At 40.2% G+C, this 21,308-nt stretch overlaps 1 pseudogene; it reads left to right on the forward strand.

Moving 5' to 3' along the window:
- The window catches only part of LOC124020722, a 92,387-nt pseudogene extending 85,030 nt beyond the window's left edge, over positions 1 to 7,357 (forward strand).
- The last annotated feature ends 13,951 nt before the right edge of the window (positions 7,358 to 21,308 follow it).

Genomic DNA, 21,308 nt, shown 5'->3' on the forward strand with positions numbered 1-21,308 from the left:
CTGGCGCTCGTGCCAGTATCAACTCTAATTGAATTACATCAAAAAGCTAAGCCTTTGCATTGAAACCGTACAAAGATGAGGTGCACTATGATAGTGACATCAAGGCTTCCGTAGGGTTTCGGAGTAGTAGGGATTCAAATACATGCCTTTGCTCCGAGGAATACACAAACTTATATTGGACACTGTTGTTGTTTTTTGTCCATCCAGTTCCTGAAGTAGCACCAGGTAATGTGAGTGGAGGAGGAGGAAGGCGGGGAGAACTGGTTATCCAATGGGAGGTAAGCTTGCTGATCATCACAGACTCATAGAATACATCTTTATTATGACAGATCAGTGTTCTTTCCTTTCCTTTTTAAAATTATTTATTTGTTTTTCCTTGTATGTCAAGGACAATTACAAGATACAATACCTACAAATGTGTACATTTCAAATCACTCTTCTGACATGAATGGGGTTTTGACAGAATTCTCTACGGCGACGCGACTTCAATTAAATGGGTTTAAATTAAAAGAAGAGCTGTCTTGCCTAGCTATTTGCCTGTTCCAAATGGCTCCCCTGGTGTGTAAATCAAAATGCAGATGCAGAGATGGTGGAAATTGTTTGTGCATAAATCTAGGACGATGTCTCAGAATGGATGTTTCTGTGGGTTTCTTAAAGGGAATGAACTTATCATGCAGAATGTGTATATACTGTGTATATCTTTGGATATAATGCATTATGTTGGGGTATTTCACTGTTCAGAATTTGACACTTCCAGTTGAGGTAGTAATTTGATATTCAGTTCAACCAATGGGAAGGGATAAGAATTGCTACAATGTATGCAGTCAAATTGTCTCTGTCTCATAGCCAATACCAGAGGAGCTACAGAGTGGAGAGGAATTTGGATACGTTGTGGCTTTTCGTCCTCTTGGTACAAGCACATGGAAGCAGACTGTGCTGGCTTCACCTGATGCATCAAGATACACCTTCAGGAACGACAGCGTCCCTCCCCTCTCCCAATTTGAGGTGAAAGTTGGAGTCTACAACAACAAAGGAGAAGGCCCGTCTAGCCATGTGGTTGTAGTGTATTCCGCAGAGGAAGGTTAGTTATTTTGACTATTTCTCATGATGCTGATGAAATGGAAGCTTTGGGTTAGTTTGACTTGAATGTTTACCATTCTCGATAATGTCCTTGGTCTAAATTTGTCATGCTTAGAGCCCTCTGAACCCCCGTCCAGAGTGTGGACCCGGACGCTGTCAGCCTCTGAAATCGAGGTGTACTGGGAACCCATTACCCAGACAGCCATCAGCTGGAAGATCATTGGATATGAGGTATGAAAAATATCCAAAGAATCATGATGCTGGTAGAGAGCAGAAAACAGCATGATAGATACAGTATTATCCTCACGATGATTGACTCAGCAATAGGTTGGCATGCATTTAAATAGGACTGCCAATGGCAAAAACGTGACATTTCCCCTCCCCCGAAAAATACCTTGGGATACAAAGGTATATTTCTCACCATCTAATCTAGAGTGAAGAGGTCTGTCCACAGCTATTCCAGTCTCCCAAGGAGCCTAATACGCTGGCTGCTTCCCTGCCTGAGTAGTGTTCTATAAATCACCCCTCACAAGTGTGAACATCATATATCAATTTCCTCCACAACCAACACTGTCCCTAATGACGGAACACCCTGAGGATCCTTGCCCATTTTCCCCTTATTATATAGCCTTATATAGCCCAGAACTGTCTGGCTGTAGAGAAGGCCCAGGTTGCTTGACCCCCATTGTGAACCTGGTTATCAGGTCCACAAACAACGGTGCTGGACGTGTCTCTAATCCTGTTTTAATGCTGTCGGGAGGTCTGAAATAACCTTCATGTCTTTGGTTCCAGGTCCTTTGTTGGGAGGACGGGATGCAAGAGAGTGATGCTGAGATGGTGAGGGTCACAGACCCTGCAGCCCTTCTCTCTGGGCTCAAGGGCAGTACTGTGTATCTGATCTCAGTCAGGGCCCAGAACAGCGCTGGAGCAGGGCCTTCTAGCCCCGCAGTCAACGTCACCACCAAGAAACCACGTGAGTATTCTCTAAGATGGAACAGTTGTCACATGCAATTTGAGCATTTCTCTCTCCGCAAGTTTGCTTTCACATATATGAAGCCTGTATATCCAGCAGAGGTTAACATGAATGGCATTGTGGTGGAATGCAGCAGTATACAGTACAACTTCCATGGCTTTAGAGCCTCTGTGAATACTCTACATCAACAGCACTGCTGAGACAAAACATCATCATCTGGGTAAAGCTTTGACTGCATGTTAACTGCAAGACTAGCGAATGGAATTGGATTATGTCATACCTACAAACATGTGAATTAGCAGTGTAGTGGCCAGAAATGTTTTTATGTGTATATTATACATCACGTGCGACTAATAAGACTATGCGATTGGCCTATTTAAATGTTTATCTGACTCCATAAAGATTATTAGCAATATGCGAGAGTTGAGTTACAGTAATAGGCAAATGAAGGAAGGTCCGAGACTGGATTCCAAATACAAGTGTATTTAACTACTTTGTAAAATGAATGGATTCACATTCAAGGCATAACGCTTACGTTACAAGACATTAACAAGCATTACAAGGCATTATTCTAAGCATGGTCAGTGAGAGAGACAGAAATCATAGCCTGAAAGGCCATGCCCCAAAAGTCCATGGTGTAGAGAGAGAAAGAAAGAAGGTGTCTCACCACAGAAGGTCAGGAACAAATAGGAGATAGAAAAATGAATATTGATCTTCCATAAGCATCTGAGTTGTTTGGATTCAAAACCTGAGTTGTTGACCAATAGTATTACTGTAAAGTTAACCTCCAATCAGATCTCATACCTACATGATGTAGCCTCTGCTTCTCAGAGGTGAGACAATTGGGGTTGGCAAGACCAACACGGAGAATGCTACATTTTTAAGGCAACACAGAGCACATTCTTGCATACAGTTGATAAGAAGAGTCACTTCTGGGGCTTTTTAATGAATAAAAAATGGGTGATAAGATGCTGTTTACCTTGACAACTCAGGGAGAGGAGGCGTGTTTATGAGCTTATCAGAGTAAGATGCAATTATTCAACTACTAACTCTTATCACAAAGCAATCAGCTATCCCTCCTTCTTGTGTTATCTTCTATTTGAGACCCACTGGGCGCAGACGTCAGTTCAACATCTATTCCACGTTGGTTACGTGGAAATAGGCTGGGCAGTATACCATATTTGACTATATACCGGTATTGATGCACAGACCGGTTTGGGTTTTTACTTTACCTTCTATAACGGGATTTTTATTTTTGTTTTGTTAAATGTGATACGCAGTGTGTAACATCCATTTTTAGAGTTTACTTCACTACTTGAGTCATTTCTCCATGGCACTTTCCTAGCCCGCACCGTCACCAGTGTTGCCAACTTAGCGACAAATCTAGCAACTTTTTCTGGTGTTATTGGAGACTTTTGGAGACTCTTACGTGAAAGCACGTAACGTTCTTACTCTTCTAAACGAGCAGCGGGTGCTGCCGTGGGCCCCACCACCCCGTCCCAAAGCACTCACAGGCGGCCCACCAAGAAACCCTGGCTTACATTCAGGGCGGGATGTAAAATGTAAAAACAAAAAAAAAAAAAACATATTTAGGGTATTTTTTACTCACTTTTTGTCTCTCCCACGACGTTATACCTCTCTCCTACAGAGTCCATCACAATTACATGCACATTGGCAATTATGCAAATTAGGTGATGATGTCATTTGGGGACTTATAGCGACTTTTAGGACAGCCAATAGCTACTTTCCTTACTGAGGAGTTGGCAACACTGATCGTTACTCAAGGAGCGCAAATGTTGTTCCTCGACCACGAGAAACTTGCATTCAGTCTGCATGCAACAATGTTGATGATTATGATGCCGTTTTCACTTTGCTTCTTAATATAAATACACTAGCATTCTATAATTACATTGTTAGTTTATGTTTCTTACATCTGCAAACAGCTAGTTTGTATTTTTTAGCAAGTTTAGCCTACATCTTGTTAGCTGCTAATCGCTAGTTAGCTGTCTATCTAGCTAGCTAGCTAATAAATGTACTCAGAGCAAACGTAACACGTGATTTAGCTAAACAGCCTGATAATACCAGTGATGGTGTAGACTTAAATCAGCATGTTGTTTGTGCAACAGTATCTTACAAATCAAAGAGGAATACGCAAAGCATGAATATGAGAACATGCAATGAGTCCAAAGATTACAGGGTCCCCTATGAGACGTATGATCAACAGTTTGGTTCCTACCCTGTTACAATAACTCCTCCCTGGCATATACGTTCAGCGTCATGTCAAACAACACTATGCAAAGTGCCTATAGAATTAGAATAATCATTCTATTTCCATGGAACCAACAGTTCACCCAAGTGTTTTGCACTAAATCGCAAGTCAAATCGCAATTGCAACATCTCAAATGAGCGCAGGAAATGCAAAAGTTTAATCGAACAGTATAAAACAAGTAGAATGGATAAAGACCCATTGAAATCACTTAGAATGTATGTGTTGCCACCCTAGGATCCTGCACTACCCATAAAGAAAACATAGAACTATTGTTATTCTAAAACATAAAATACTGTCCATTTTTTTAAAGATACCTTGATACGATATTTTGGCCATATCGCCCAGCCCTACATGGAAACAACATTAGTTCAACCAGTGTGTGCCCAGTGGGTAGTTCCTTCAAACAGCAGTGATTATGGGGATGTTTAAAGTGAGAAAGTAATTTTGAAGTAATTTCAGCTATTGACAGAATTGTACGTGATTAATTTGTGTGGCTTTATGATTGCATATCTTTCAGCACCAAGTCAACCTCCAGGGAATATTGAGTGGAACTTGACAAACTCCAAGATCTTTTTGAGTTGGGAACATGTCAAGGCAATGGGAAATGAGTCTGAGGTGACAGGATACAAGGTGAGTGTTGTCAGTGTAATAGCAGGATCTTTGAAAACTAGGAAACAAATGCAGTTTGTTGGTTTACCTCAACAGCTGTCTTATCTATTAATGTCTCCCTGGTCGCAGTGGAAGTATAAACCTCAGCACTTCCAGTGTCACATATGGATTGTCCATGCAAAATTGTGTGGACAATCCGTACAAAATTAAAAAGACGGGTCCTGGTGTTATGACACAAAACAAATCTGTTTCTCCATTGTTCTGGGTTTCCACTGAGTATGTTTGACTGAAGGTCTGCCAAGTTCTGATATGGAAACACACAAAATGTGTCCTGGTGGATAGCTGTTGAGGCAACACTTTCCCTAATGGCGTCCCTAATGGTGGAACGCCCGGAGGATCCATTCTTTCCTGCCTTTTGATCCCTCTGAATGCTCAGTAGTAAAAAGTGTTTGAACCTGCGTAACAGGAAGCGTTTCATGTCATCTTGAGTATCTGAACTCTGAGAGAATTCAGCAGAGGATTATGACTCAGAAAAGGTCCTGGTTTCTTTTAAAGTATTCATTTACAATGGAGCACCTTTCGCTAATTGATTGATCTGATATGGCTCAGAGATATGAAAGAGAAGGTGAGGAAGCAGCTGAGTGCCTGTGAAGCTCCACACTCAGACACTAGCCTCCATGGAGCGCCATGGGGGCCACACTAGCACCTCACACTATAATTTGCAATTCATGTCATCCTCTGGAAAGGGGCTTCTGAAAAACACAAATACAATTTCTGAAGACTATTTGGCTGCACAAAAAAAGACTTCTGTATTTTTTCCAAAAAAATAGCTCCTCAAAAACAATACAGTGGCATTATCCAAAAATGACTAATTTCTCATTTAAGTCAAACTACTGTGTCACTTAAATTTGTATTATTGATATCAGATACCATGATATTCCCTCTCCCGTCTCTAGGTGCTGTACCGTCAGAACTGGCTTGGGAAGACCAGCGTTGTGGAGACCAACAGGACCAGCATGGCACTGCTGGTCCCCTCTGGTGAGGACTACCTCATTGAGATCAAAGCCCTGAGTGATGGAGGGGATGGCAGCAGCAGTGGCCCCATCAGGATACCAAAGATGTCCAGTAAGAGAGAACTGTTTTTGTCTTTCACCATTCACAGGATTCACTTTTGCTACAATCGATTCAAGGCTTCCAGAGTGCCTTCAACACAATTCTGTCTCATAACGATGAATCCCACAGGTACTATGTGTTTGTTGATGAGTGTTTTTGTCTTTTTCAGGTCTTAACTCAAACGGCCATTTCACCTCAGCTCCATGCAAGATTTGTGCAGTTATGTTTTTTATACTTTCAAAGTTGACTTTATAAGACTTAAACATGTATCGCCTTTAATGAACTCTAGCTTTCAGAGTCAAGTACTCAGCAAAGGATGTGTTTTACGTGTACTTTTCACTTCTCAAGAATGTGAAATCAACAGCTAACTATTTAGAGTATTCAACGCAGCTGCATTGCCTTACTGTATGCATTTTTAAAATTAATTTGTCAACCAAGCTTTTGAGTGTTTTATGTCTAGATTTTATGCCGAAAGGATAGGCTTTTACATATGAGAAGATTGTCAATCCTTAGAACAATCTACATGAGATATTTATATGGCGGAAATATGAAAGTAATCAAATGAAAGCGCAAACATACCCCTTAATGATGTTTGTTATGTCCCTCAGTAATTACAAATCAAAATGTCTCGTTCCCCCCATGGCTGTGTCGAGCTTCTGTTTAGAATGACATGATGTCCTTTTCTAATGGTAGAGATACAGTACCTTGCCTATGTGTGCCTCATCCCTGTGTTTTGTTGTGACCTGTTTGTTTGTTATTGTAAATGTTCTGTAAGAATGAGTCAATGGTGGGAACGACCATGGTTCACTCCGAGGTTGTCCTTTAATTCCTTTATGAAGCACAGTGACAGTATGATCCGTCTGGTGGCCATCAACATTCCGCCGATTCCGGGGAAGAACATCCACATATGCTATTGTCAACATTTAACAGTATCGAAGGGCGGCGCACAATTGGCCCAGCGCCGCCCGGGTCAGGGGAGGGTTTGGCTCGGGGTAGGCCGTCATTGTAAATAAGAATTTGTTCTTAACTGACTTGACTAGTTAAATAAAGGTTCAATAAAAATATGACCACCACAGACATCTTCGATCAATATGCAGAACTGTACAGAAAAACATGTTCATGTGCATTGATACAGTACCTGGGGAAGATTTTCTCAAACATTTTCGATTAATTCAACTCTTTCTCCATGGTTCTTAAATCAAGATAGTTCAAGTTGTGGCTGAGTTGTGCTTGATAGGTGTTGCATAACTGTTTTAATACTATTGTATTAACAAATGAAATGTATCTCTGTGAGATGTAATTGAAAATGAATAAAATGTTTCAAATTGAAATGTCTATTTTTAAATGTGTTTCATTCCAGGTGTGTGTGTCCTTTTGAAAGTGCCAGCGAGAATGACAACCATCATTCACAGGAGTCAGTGTGACACCCTTTTCTGCACTAATGGTTACCATTCAGTTACCATGAACATGTAGCTCACAACACTGACAGACAGCATGGTTGCTGTGTTTTCCCTTGCCAAGGTTTTTTTTAACACAATCAACATTTAACTGAATGCTTTGGTCCTTGCTCAGCTCAACATTTACAAATCCAAATCCTGCAGTGTCTGTTCGTGCATGCAATTTAGATTGTTTTAATCAGAATTGAATTACCTGATTTTGATTTGATGCACTGCAACTTGCAGTGGACACTGACCCTACTAATGAAAGTGGCAGTTGCACCCACAAAACGTTGTCCAGTGCTTTCCAGAGTGCTTTTTTCCCCCAACACATCATGATTACATAATGGTTTAGAGGACATTAGGGTTAACTGCTATGTCAATCGAGAATATCACTGAACCTTACTTGGGTTAGACCAGAACATATTGCTTACCTTCATGCTCTTGCTAATATTGCCCTATTATCAGATGCACTGATGTCAAAACATTGAGAAGTATCAAGAGGAAATAATGTCTCCCTTCATGCTAACCCAGGGTGGTATTTGTAAGCAGCCCAATACTACTGAACGTATGGGTATTGTGTGGATATACCTTCCCCACATGAAACAAATATCCTGCTTCCAATCTATATGGTTGCCTGGATACAATCCATTCAAAGTCTTGTGCACAATGATGGTTAATTATCAATAACTCAAGGTTAACCTCTCATGAATACAGAAATGATTGATTATTTTTCAGATCCAGGAAAATCAACCTTCAAAATGTCCCATGTTTTCAGAGGTCAGGTCCCCTGTATGAACTCTGTTGAACACTACACTGCTACCATATGATTGAAGGCTCTCGTCATTTTTTCCCAATGAGAACAACTTTCTCAGAAAACAAATTGACTTGCAACAAGCAATTAGAATGGTAAATTCAGAGGTAAACATTCAGTAATCGGAATAGCGGGGGACAAAGGAAATCCACGGAACCGTTTTGAATCCAGTTAAATATTTGTCTAATTTTCTGTTTCCTCCTGACAAACAATGTCATGTTGAATGCATGATATTGGCATACTGATATCTGATATTGTATTTATTTATTTAGGACATATTGCACGTCAACGTGACAAGAGACAAATTGATCGGCACACACACAGGAATGTACTTCATAATGTGCCGGGGAACATTTTCAATATGATGTTAAGGTGTACCACATGGCATATGACATTTTCAAGACGAGGCATGACACAGGAAGACTACACCATAGTAGAGGAAGTGCATTCCAGCCAGCCACACATTGGAATAATCGTATCAGGCTGGCTGACAGGTAAGTGTCTGGATATGGACATTAATCTCCTGAGAACTGCTCTAACTCTGTGGAATACCCAGGGATTTCATAGCAGACGCTAGGCCGCCTGAAAATAGAAGCAGGTCTGGAATGAAAGTAGAAGTGTACTTAAAATGTCCTCTGTCACGTTATGTTGCACAAAGGTACAGTATGTCTTAAAATAACACAGAGAATTGATCTTGATCTCTTAACTAATTATTTTTTCATCACTGTATACCATCAGTATTGCATGTCGATCATGAACTGAATTAATAGTACCGACGTCTTATCGTGGTTATTGCTTATTCATATCCTGAGAGGGACATTACAATACTATACCTTCAAAAAGGTTGTTGTCACAGTAACACTGTGAAGAGATATGATGCAGACCTCCAGTTGGGGTTATGTTCTTCACTGACAGAGTTTAGGTATACAGTATAAGTGTCATAGAGTGTAATACACAAGCCTTTTAACCAAGTTTATTTGTGTCTTATAGCCTGAATTTAAAATGGATTACATTTTGATTTTGTGTCTCTGATCTACAGTACACACAATACCACATAATGTTAAAGTTGAATATTTGCTTGTAAAACATTTTTAATTAATAAAAAATGAAAAGCTGAAATGTCTTGAGTCAATAAGTATTCAACTCCTTTGTTATGGCAAGCCTAAATAAGTTCAGGAGTAAACATGTGCTTAACAAATCATATAACTTGCATGGACTCATTCTGTGTTCAATAATAGTAGTTAACCATGATTTTTTTAATGACTTCCCCATCTCTGTACCCTGCACATACAATTAAGGTCCTTCAATCGAGTGGTGAATTGCAAGCACAGATTCAACCACAAAGACCAGGGAGTTTAAATTCACCTTTCAGCAGGACAATAACCTAAAACACAAGGCCAAATCAGTTATATATGAATGTTCCTGAGTGGCCGAGCTACAGTTTTGACTGAAATATTTTTGAAAATCTATGACAAGTCTTGAAAATTGTTGTCAAATCAAATTGTATTAGTCACATGTGCCGGGGTAGACCTTACAGTGAAATGTTTACTTACGAGCCCATAACCAACAATGCAGTACAAATAAGAATAAGAAATAAAAGTAAGAAGTAAATAAGGAACAGCAGTAAAATAACAATAGTGAGACTATACACAGGGGGCTACCAGTACAGTCAATGTGTGGGGGCATCGGTTAGTCAGGGTAATTGAGTAAATATGTACATGTAGGTAGAGTTATTAAAGTAACCATGCATAGACGATAACAACAGAGAGTATCAGCGGCGTAAAAGGGGCGGGGATATGCAAATAGTATTGGTAGCCATTTGATTATATGTTCAGGAGTCTTATGGCTTGGGGGTAGAAGCTGTTTAGAGGCCTCCTGGACCTAGAGTTGGCGCTCCGGCACCGCTTGCCGTGCGGTAGCAGAGAGAACAGTCTATGACTAGGGTGGCTGGAGTCTTTGACGATTAAACATTAGGGGTCGAAAGGGGGGTACAGCAATGATCAACAAACAATTTGACAGAGCTTGAAGAATGTTAAGAATAATAATGGGCAAATATTGTACAATCCAGCTGTGCACGCTCTTAAGGACTTACCCAGAAAGACTCAAAGCAGTAATCACTACCAAAGGTGATTCTAACATGTATTGCCACACTCAGGGGTGTGAATATTGATGTACATTTGATATTTCTGTATTTCATTTTCAATAAATTTGCTAAACTTTCTAAAAACATGTTTTCACTTTGTCATTTTGGGGTATTGTGTGTACATGGGTGAGAAAAATATATTCAATACATTTGGAATTCAGCCTATAACACAAGACGTTGAATAATGGGTATGAATACTTTCTGAAGGCACTGTACAGTATATTAAGAATAGGACCATTGACCAGATTCCCATATGCCACTATAAAAAATGATGATCTGTGACAATTACTGATTATTGCACCATTTATATTGGCCTTCACGACCCAGTCATGCTTTTCTTGGATGTCAATGGAGTTCCCCCACCACCACCATCCACTGTCAATCTTAAATCATATAGCAGTCTTATTCTTGACAATACTTAAATAGCTGTTAGATGGAGATCAGTTAATTCAAGTAGGGACAGATTAGACAGCCCATCCTAAGGCCATGTAATGAATCTTATGCATTAAGAACCAGAGAACATTTGGCCCAGATTTCTCACAGATAACCACAGAAGTGGTGGAAGATCACTGCATATACACAAATGAGACTCAATGTTTCGAGGAGGAAGTCCAGGAAAATGCAACATGGAATAATGTCGGTGATAAAGATTGTTTGTCGGAGTCAAATTCTGTTGTTGGTTGTTGAAAATAGTTTGGAATGGTTGAGATGTGTTGAAAATCGGTGATTGGTAAAACATTAAATCTATCTTAGAATTATGGAAGTAACCAAGTCTTGATCTCATGTCCACACAAAACGTCAGCAAATATTTGCGATTTTTTTTTATATATTCAAGAGAATAAGTAGTGGATTTCAAAAGATGCAGGGTACAGAAGTTCTAAGACCCAGGTTAAAGCACTCATAATCTGCAAAATAGCACAAGCTACTTGGCCTGCAAATGCACATGAATAGTCAAGGTTCAGTACTGATAAAGCTGGTCTCAGGACTGGGAGCTATGACAGAGACATAATCTTTAAGGTAAACAGGATTAGAACTCAAAGGGAAAGCATTACCATACCAACAGTGAGATAAAATTGAGTTTAAGTGTGTCAGACACTCTCAGTATGTGGTTGTCTCACCTAGCTATCTTAAGATGATTGCACTCACTGTAAGTCGCTCTGAATAACAGTGTCTGCTAAATGACAAAAATGTAATGTAAATGTTAGCATGTTCAGTTCAGGACAATGTATGTTGGATTGTATGGGTGTAAGTGTGTGCAATACCAAATCAACTGATGGTTATCTGTAAGGACTGATGCTGGAGACAAGAAGCAAGTACAGGGAGTGAACATTTAATGGAAAACAGACATCAAACAGAGGAAGGACAGTGTCTGGACAGGGTGAACAAAACAACATTATGACAATAATGTCGACACGGGGAACAAAACTGAGGAACAGACAGATATAGAGGGAGCAATCAAAAATGTGAAGGAGTCCAGGTGATTACAATGAGCACAGATGCTCGTAATGATTGTGACAGGTGTGCGTAATGAAGGGCAGCCTGGCACCCTCGAACGCGCCAGAGAGGGGGAGCGGAAGCAGGCATGACACTACCTCCCCCTCTAGGGGCACCACCCTGCGTCCCACCTGGGCGAGCCTGACAGGCCAGGTGAGACATGGATGCTGGACAAGCCCACTGAGGCGTAGAAGCTGGACGAGACGGCTGAGGTGTGGGAGCCGTACGAGCCGGCTGAGGCGTGGGAGCCTGATGATCCCGCTGAGGCGTGGGAGTCTGATGGGCCAGCTGTGGCTTGGGAGCCCGACGAGCCGGCTGGTGCATGACATGGGATTGGAGCCTGCCGAGCCAACCGATGTAAGGAAACCTCTGAAGCCAGCTCAGACGCGGAAGTCCGACAAGCCAGCTGAAGCACCCCCGGTTCCATCGGTGTCCACACCCAGACCCGATGTCAACACCAAAAACAAAAAACAAGAACTCCCTGATGCTTCAAATAGTGGAATCAGCATTCTGTAAAGACCAACGCTGGGGATGAGAAGCAAGTACAGGCAGTGAACATTTAATGGAAAACGGACATCAAACAAAACAAGAACAGCGTCATGTACGGGGGGAACAAAACAAGAACAGCGTCTGGACGGGGGGAACAAAACAAGAACAGCGTCTGGACGGGGGGAACAAAACAAGGACAGCGTCTGGACGGGGGGAACAAAACAAGAACAGCATCTGGACGGGGGGAACAAAACAAGAACAGCGTCTGGACGGGGGGAACAAAACAAGAACAGCGTCTGGACGGGGGGAACAAAACAAGAACAGCGTCTGGACGGGGGGAACAAAACAAGAACAGCGTCTGGACGGGGGGAACAAAACAACATCCCGACAATAATGCTGATAAGGGGAACAAAGCTGAGGAACATACAGAAATAGAGGGGGCAGTCAACAACGTGAAGGAGTCCAGGTGAGTCCAATGAGCGCTGATGCGCGTAATGATGGTGACAGGTGTGCGTAATGAAGGGCAGCCTGGTGCCCTCGAGGGCCAGAGAGGGGGAGCAGGAGCAGGCATGACAGTCATCATAAATTGAGGAATTTGGAGCCATTGGTTGGCAGAATGGCACACTTGCAGAAAAGGAGTTCCACATAGAACCAAAAATGGTATCATATATGGAACTCTTTTGTAGGGTTCTTCTCCACTGACCCAAATAAAACCCTACGGATTCTTCTTCACCAAACCAAATGGTTTCATATAGAACCCTTTACGGTGCCATTTATGAATTATGGCTACTACTAATAGAACAGTGATATTAATAAGAAAAATATATATTGAATAATAAAATAATGCACAAAAGAATACCAACATAGTTTTGATATGCTATTGTCATTATAGTCACACTCAAACAACCAGTTTAGGGAATGCAAACATTGTTTGGAAATATGCACTGGTGGGCAGGGAGGCACTTTGTTTGAATGATGGCCCATGCCAATCTTGGTAACTCTGAATGCCTTCAGAGGGTTTATACATTCTTTGTGGACAGTACTGTATGGGTTATTTCCTGGCTGGTTCCTGAGAAGAAGAAAATTGCAGCATAAACATGAGTCAATCTTACACCTGCAAGAATGAAGGAAAAATGCTGTGCTGACATAATTATTATGATGCAGAAGACCAACTTACATGCATTTGCTGACATCAGTAGCAATGATATTTGGGTTCAGCGGCAACATCGCTAGTCCCTTTTTATGAAAGGGGTTCTTCCATTTTAACTAAAGAATGAAAAGGTTCTATATAGGTGTGCATATTATCAAGTAAATCTGTAAGGTCAACTCTAAAGGGTTGATATATTGAGATTTTGATAGTAGTTGACATTATGGCCATCAAAATAATTCATTCAATAATGTAAGTAAAAAAACATATAGTTGCTATAAACTGTCTAAACAATTCAAAATGTTATGTTGCCACCTTTAATTTAAAAAACTGATACAACTGAACTCTTTAGAACCCATAGCAGCCGTCGACAGCGTTTAAAAACATGACTGTAGAGACCGCGAACGGCCTTGTTTTTCAAACAATAATATCTGTCAATATGGCAAAATTTACTTGCAAACAACCTGTTGTGGTATTTGCAGAGCTGTCGTTATCAACCAGAAACCGGAAACAGGGTGTGCAGTCATTTTTTTTTTAAAGACTCGCTTCATGAAAAGGATGACACCGAGGCGGACACGACTTTTCACTGTGAAAGAGGCTGTATCCAAGTGATAGCTGAGGTTGACGCTTCGTGAGTGCATCCCAAATTCCCACTACACACATTTTATTGCCTGACAGACTAACTAGCTGGCTAGCTATAGCAAGCAGCTTGGTCCGTTTCCACATGAATTACATCGGTAGAAACAAGACAAAACAACCAACTAGTTAGCTAGCTGACTATATACAGCTAAAAACTGCAACCATTGCCATGAGACAGAGTGCAAACATTCAAACTCCACCGCTGATGTGCTCACCTGTACCAACCAAGTGATCATGACAGCATTTGCTAATCTGAGAGTTTTTCCCCAAATTTCACAGCATCAATTATTGACAGCACCAAACATATATCTGCCCTATTACTTATTTCACGCACCTCGACATCACCGCTTTTCAAGATGCAGGATGCACCTGAGCTCAATTTCGAGTCTCATAGCAAAGCGTCTGAGTACTTCTGTAAATAAGGTATTTCTGTTTTTTTTTAACACATTTGCAAACATTTCTAAAAACGTTGTCATTATGGGTTATTGTGTGGAGATTGATGAGGAAAAGCATTTATTTAATCCATTTTAGAATAAGGCTGTAAAGTAACATCATGTGGAAAAAGGGAAGGTGTATGAATACTTTCAGAATGCACTGCATAGGTATAATGGTTCCCAAATAGGCAAGAACATTATGTTTAGTCATTATTAGTTACTTCTGTCTTTAAATCAGTAATCTGATTCTGGAATTTCAATTGAAAAACACAATTTACTTGAATAATGATGATAACCGAGTGTCTCCCAATTACATTTTGAGTAATTTTATTAAACCTAGATAAAAAAAAAGCAATTAGCTTAGTTGCGTATCATGATGTTACCTGCCTCAAGCTTCACAATTATTTAAACGTTCAAGACACCTTTCTTTATGTTCATTTGGCGTCACCCTATTGGACATTATGTCACACTGATGAACAATAGAGGCAGTCAAATTTGAACACTTTCCAAAAATAATCAAACCATTTGTATATGCAACTTCTAAACATCAATAATGGATCCTCATTCAATTATTTAAGGGTATTCATTCCACTTACAGGGCCTCGAAAGAGCCCTGTATTATTATTTTTTGTCACTCCCCTCCCCGAGTCGGAGTGGGTCATTTACATGCCTGGTGCCTTCCTTGGATGTGGTAGCCATTTCTTAGGCTTCCTCCCTGGAATTGAACCCTGATTCCCTGTTACCCGTAGTCAACATGGTATGCACATAAAGTACCATTGAAAGTTGATAGGGCACACATTCGAATGAGACTTCAGCGCCGCTATTGGGGTCAACAAAACCATGATGCCAGAGACCAACCCCGCATGGGTTTTGGGTAGGTCTGTTGCGGTGACCATATTACCGCCACACTGGAGGTCACCAGTCATGAAGGCAGTTACATTCCACGTGACTGTTTAGTCACGGTAATTAGGCTTCTCCAAGCTCTGATGCTGCTGATGGTCATTAGTATCCTACCAAACTTGCTAACTGCCTGGTACTCAGCCCTCCAATCACTCTGACATCTAAAGTTACATTAATAATGCTAAATTAAGCATATGGGAGTACCTATTTATTTGTTAACAGTTCAATATAGAATAGTGTGCACTCCCTTAAATCGTTTGGAGAAAATATCCTTTCACTTTTATTCAGCTTTGTTCAATTGTATTCTTCATACTAAAAAATTATCTAAAACAATGCCATGGAATTCTAAGCAAATCTTGTCTGCTAAATGAACTAGTGTAGCCCACAGCCATATGGCATAGCCAGATAAGGACCTAACATAAGAACTCAGAGTACGCTATTCTGTTCTTCTGAAATAGACTGCATTTTCTTTATATCATGTTTGTTTAGACCTGTCAAGCACAAAAAATGAATTTATTGTGAAGGTGTAGGATATATTACATGGATTTATTTTACTTTTTAAAATGTAGATGTTCCAAAGGTCTGCATCAGTGGCTTGTGTGGAAGCCAGGAGATACTAAATGTGTTTATGTTAATGAACGGTAAATTACCGTGAGACCGACAGTTATTTGCTTGACAATCACTGGCTGATGAAATTTAGTGAACGCCACAGCCCTAGTCGTGGGTCTGATAAATGCACGTATCCCCGAAGGTCAGCGCTCATTGGCATGTATTAGCTCTAGAATTTCCTCAGTTATCCAAGTAACGTTGTTGCAATCAAAGGAACCATAACTGATTTAATGAGCCATTACCAGTTTCACTGTAACAACCGTGTGTACTAAGCTTCATCCTTGAGACAAGAATATGTTGCTGACAGGATCACTCAGGTAGACACCCCCAACATTGAGGTGTATCTGGCCACAGTGTGAGAAGGAGCCGCTCAAAAGAGGTGTTCGGTTGGAGGACACCACACAATGGAGCCAATGACAGGGTTTGAGAAACACAACACCTAGGCAACGAAGCCATGGCACACCTAGACATCATTGCCTAGGAGTGCCATGTCTCTTGCCAGAACACCAATCGGAGGACCACTGAGACAGACTTGTGGGACCGACAGAGAGGCATCAAGGGGATGAATGATCTAATGCAGGGCGTGAGAACCAGGAATGGGAGCACCACAGACAGTCCCCAATATCTGCCTGCACCATCCCTACGGCCAGGTAAAAGAACCAGTCCCTTCCCAGGCGGCAGAGACAGAACCAGAGGTCAGTGGAAATCTCAGATTGTATGGTCTTTTTTTGGCCTTATTGTTAACAGTGCGTATACCATTTGATTTCACCACAGCATGTTGCTTTTTATACTTCAACTGTCAAAAGAATATTACTTTCAATTAAACCAAACAATTTTCAATCAAACCAAAGGACTAAGAAAATTACCCCTTTTAATGGCAATTGCAGAAAAGTGCAGTATTTATGATGAACATTTCTGACTAAGTTTACAATCTGTTCAGAGCATGGGCTTCAGCAATGTCTTCAGTACTTCCTCATTGCAAGAGAACCCTCTCCACACAATGGTGCCCAAATGCTGGCTCATTGTTCAATCACAGAATTGTGTCACACCAAGTGGACATTGCTTTTGGGGACAACATTTAATCAATCAGAACCATTTTTAAATATGATGAATGGACTTGGGTACTACTGTTTCTTGAAATACACATCTTTGTCATAAGTACCGTTGTTGTAGGTGAAGGGAATATTTTTTTCATCCATTGATTCACTTAGTTAAAAGTTCCGCAACCTTACCTGGGACAGTCACACCATTGGACAATTACCACGTCTGGTTCAAAATAGTAAGAAAGAAAATAATACATTGCATGAATACAGTCATGATCCAAGTTAAAAAATCAAAGCTTTTAGTAATATGTTTAAAATGTTAACAAAGTTAAGTTGTATTTGTGAAAAAAGGGGGCATCGCGTCAACTATCCAGTTCCACGCCAGCATTCATCTGATACTGCTCTATCCGTGCGTTAGCAAATAAAAGTCTGCTATTAAGTATTATGTTAGTGACTTACTTTGTAAGGCTCAGAGAGAACCTTGTATCATAATCACATATAAATCAACCCTATAAAAGCATAGTTGTTGAAACTGATATCTTTCCATTCTATTTTAAGATTGTGTTTAATCATCTTTGCGTCCCTCACAGACACAAAAGATGAGGTCTGGTGTATTCATGCAACACGACTCCAAATAGCAGATGAGAACGTTACTCCACATTCTATGGCTGTGCTTTTCATATCAGTATAAGATGGCGTATAAAACAATACCATGTAATGAGCTTTGTATCATGAGATGTTTTAGTTACAGCAGAGAGTAGTCCATAGTACATTTGCATAGAGCTGCATGGATTTTTTTTTGTCGTTATTGTTTTTGCAAGAACTGCATCGATTTATTTCTATTACTAATAGGCTGCATAACAGAGTAACGTGAGGGGGCTCTGAGTGGAGGTAAAGTCAGTATTTTTGAACATGTAATGTGTAGAAACATCAGTGTGTTATTATGACAAGCCTCTAAGGGGTACACTGAATGTCACAAAATGTAAACCCAGTGGACATGTACGGTACAGCACTATGGCGTTGATTTTAGCAAGAGATATTGAGTGACGGTTTACTTGGAATGCGTCCCTGGATGTAACGTTTGTGTGCCGTATAAGATATGACCTGAAAGTAATTCCTTCTTTTTTATCCCTCTTCAGCAGTCCTTAAGCTTGTTTTTCTTTTTCTTTCTTCATCGTGGCTCCATAAGAAAATGAAAATATCTGGAAAATACTAGGATTTGGGTTTTGGAGTTTCCTATAGCAACATGTTGAGTCTTTAGGAAACCGCAACTGTTATTGGTTTGACAACCAGAAAACTCTGTGTAAAAAAAACCAAGCTGAGCTAGAAATATATTTTGACATTTAAAGGCTATTCGTGGTGTTCTGAAAGAATCACATTTGGAGTTGAGCCTGTTGGGATAAAAGTACATTTTCAGTAACTAAAATATGCTTGCTAGGAGTGCAAATATCAGTCATGGTTCATTTTAAGCCACATTTTAACCCAAGGTGTATAGTCTACCTTTGTAATGTTTTGCTAATGTAGGTGCTCCACTGCAACTTAAAGGAAAAATACACCTAAAATTGAAATTTTGGTATTTGTTTCATTAGTCCATTATTGACATAGTCCACAAACATTTAGCTAGTTAGCAATCACGTTTTCAAGATATGTGTCTTCCAAAATACAGAAATCATACCTGTATGATGCAAAACACAGCATCAAAGGATGCACAATGCATCATAGGAGGAGACAGTGGTAAAATGGGGTTTTATACATTGTCATGCTTCACACCTATTTTACTGTGTTACACGAGGATGAGTAAATGTGTTTTGGAAACTAACATCACTCAAAGTCTACTTTTAACAGTCACTTCAATTTTCCAAAGCTTCAATCCCCTTTGAGTTTAAGCTGGCTGCTCTGTCAGAAGGAAACTCAGACTTAAATATGTAAAGCAATTGGTATAACCAGAGCTTGACTCATGGATTGTAACTAATCCCTTTTTCATGGACATTTCATAAGAACCTTACTCGTAAAAAAAATTGCATTCTTTACCTCTCGGAGCTCATGGACTTAAATATTACCCAAAGTCAACCTTTACTGATTGTAGAAGCCATTTTGGTCGATGTAAATGGTTGGCGACTTGTGTTGTCTACAGTTTGGCTGTATTTGTATATTCCACTTAATTTGTACCCTACAGTAGAGCAGACATTACCTCTCTAGGAGATTGGATTATTTCATGGACATTGGATGGAATCGTTTTCCTGGCTGCAACGGATTCGGCTGCCAAGGAATATTTACCGACGAATGGGAGGAAGGAAAACAAATCTCCTGTGCAAAATAGCATGATTGTCGGCGGTGTATCGAATGACAGTATGTACACTTCAGCAGAGGGCGTTGTAGGACATTCCATGTAAAAACAAAAGTAGGCTAACAGTTTGTGACAGTTGATCACTTTTTTGCATTTATGGTGATCTCCAAATAAAGATATGTTCTGAATCACACTCAAAGACAGGTTAATAGTTACATTGTTTCATTCATTCACAGGCCAAATATTTGGAGGATGATCAGTGCCACTTTAAAAACGAAATGCTTAAATGGTAAATAGGAACGTGAAAATGATAAATGAATTTATATAGTTATATCAGTGTGCATGATTCATTCCACAATTCAATTGCAAAGTTAAAATGAAAATAGAAAATGGTTTATAAAAAAATTGGAAGTGGTAAACAGAAATTCGAAATGAACATGGTAAATGGAAAATGCCGTTGTAAATTGGAATTGCAATGTGCAAAGTGAAATTGAAAGTGTCTGTTTTCTTTTTCCAACAACCCAATTCAGCATTTTTCCTTTCTATTTCCATGTTCATTTTCAAAGTGTATGCTAAATGGTGTGAACCAGGAGAGTCAGAAACGCCACACCCCCATGCAGTAGTACATAGCCATGTTGCACCCTCTTTGAATTGATCGTAGACTAGTGTCGTGACGTTGTATTAGTTAATATGACGACTGTTGCTCATCAAATGATTAAAAGTTTCTAATTGCGTGATAAACTGATTCAAACAATTATTAACTCATTAACCTGGGGCACCATGAGAAAACTAGTTTCTATTTCCCAAATTAACTCAAAGAATATCAGAATATAGATTTTACAACAGCCGCTAATTAACCAGTTACCTCTACAATCTCGTTCTGAACATTGTATAGTCCGTGAATCTGCACGGACCCGGGTCTCACCAATGAGTTCGTACCACACCAATCATAGTTTAATATGTATTTACTATAAAGCTAAAATAATGATAAAAGATACACATAGACAAAATACATTATAGGCTATTGATTAGAAGTTAGTATAACGGGCCAACACACTATGGCGCGTGTTACCCAAAATGCCGATTTCAAAGAGAGAGACAAAAAAGAAAGTACACGAGAAATATACATTTGGGTGAATTTGTCAGCTATGCTATTCTACCCCTAGCCTTGCCCCAAACTGCCGTTCTTATGGGTCAGAATATAATGATGTAATTACGTGAGGAAGATCTCAGAGGATTCACTGCGTGAACCGTTCAGAGGACCGTTCAGGCTGCTCGATGACTCACTTCTCCGGTGCACCTTTCTGGTCGTCCTCACGATGTCAGTGTCCTTTTGGCTTAGGAGTCTGTTCCCTCACCCTTGCTCTGGAAGGGGTCTTCTGAGGACAGACAGCTATGTAGCTCAGAGCTCACAGCATAGGAATGAAACCGTTTATATACCACGATTCGCTGGGATTGGATGCTAGGGGGTCCGGCTTGAATTCCCCCGCTTAGAAACAGCTCCGTAGCTTGGGTAGAAAAATATTTCTTTGTCTTCAAACTTGTGTTGCGTTCTGGGTTCGTTGACTTTTTAGACCTTGGCTGCAGCTTGGGTCACGTAGTCTCCTCTGTAAATTCTTTACTCACAGGTTTTATACCCTCGGGTCAGAAGTGGGCGTAACCGCCTTTAGGGCAATTCTCTGGGCGTACCAAGTTATGAGGCAAGGTCTAGATTTGACTCAAATCCAATTTTAGACAATGAACTTCACATTTCATCTTTACCAAAACATTCTCTTTGTTTTGGACATTTTCCATACAATGTACAATGTATAAACATCAAACATATACTA

This window comes from Oncorhynchus gorbuscha, linkage group LG03 (genome assembly GCF_021184085.1).
Source record: "Oncorhynchus gorbuscha isolate QuinsamMale2020 ecotype Even-year linkage group LG03, OgorEven_v1.0, whole genome shotgun sequence".
NCBI lineage: Eukaryota > Metazoa > Chordata > Actinopteri > Salmoniformes > Salmonidae > Oncorhynchus > Oncorhynchus gorbuscha.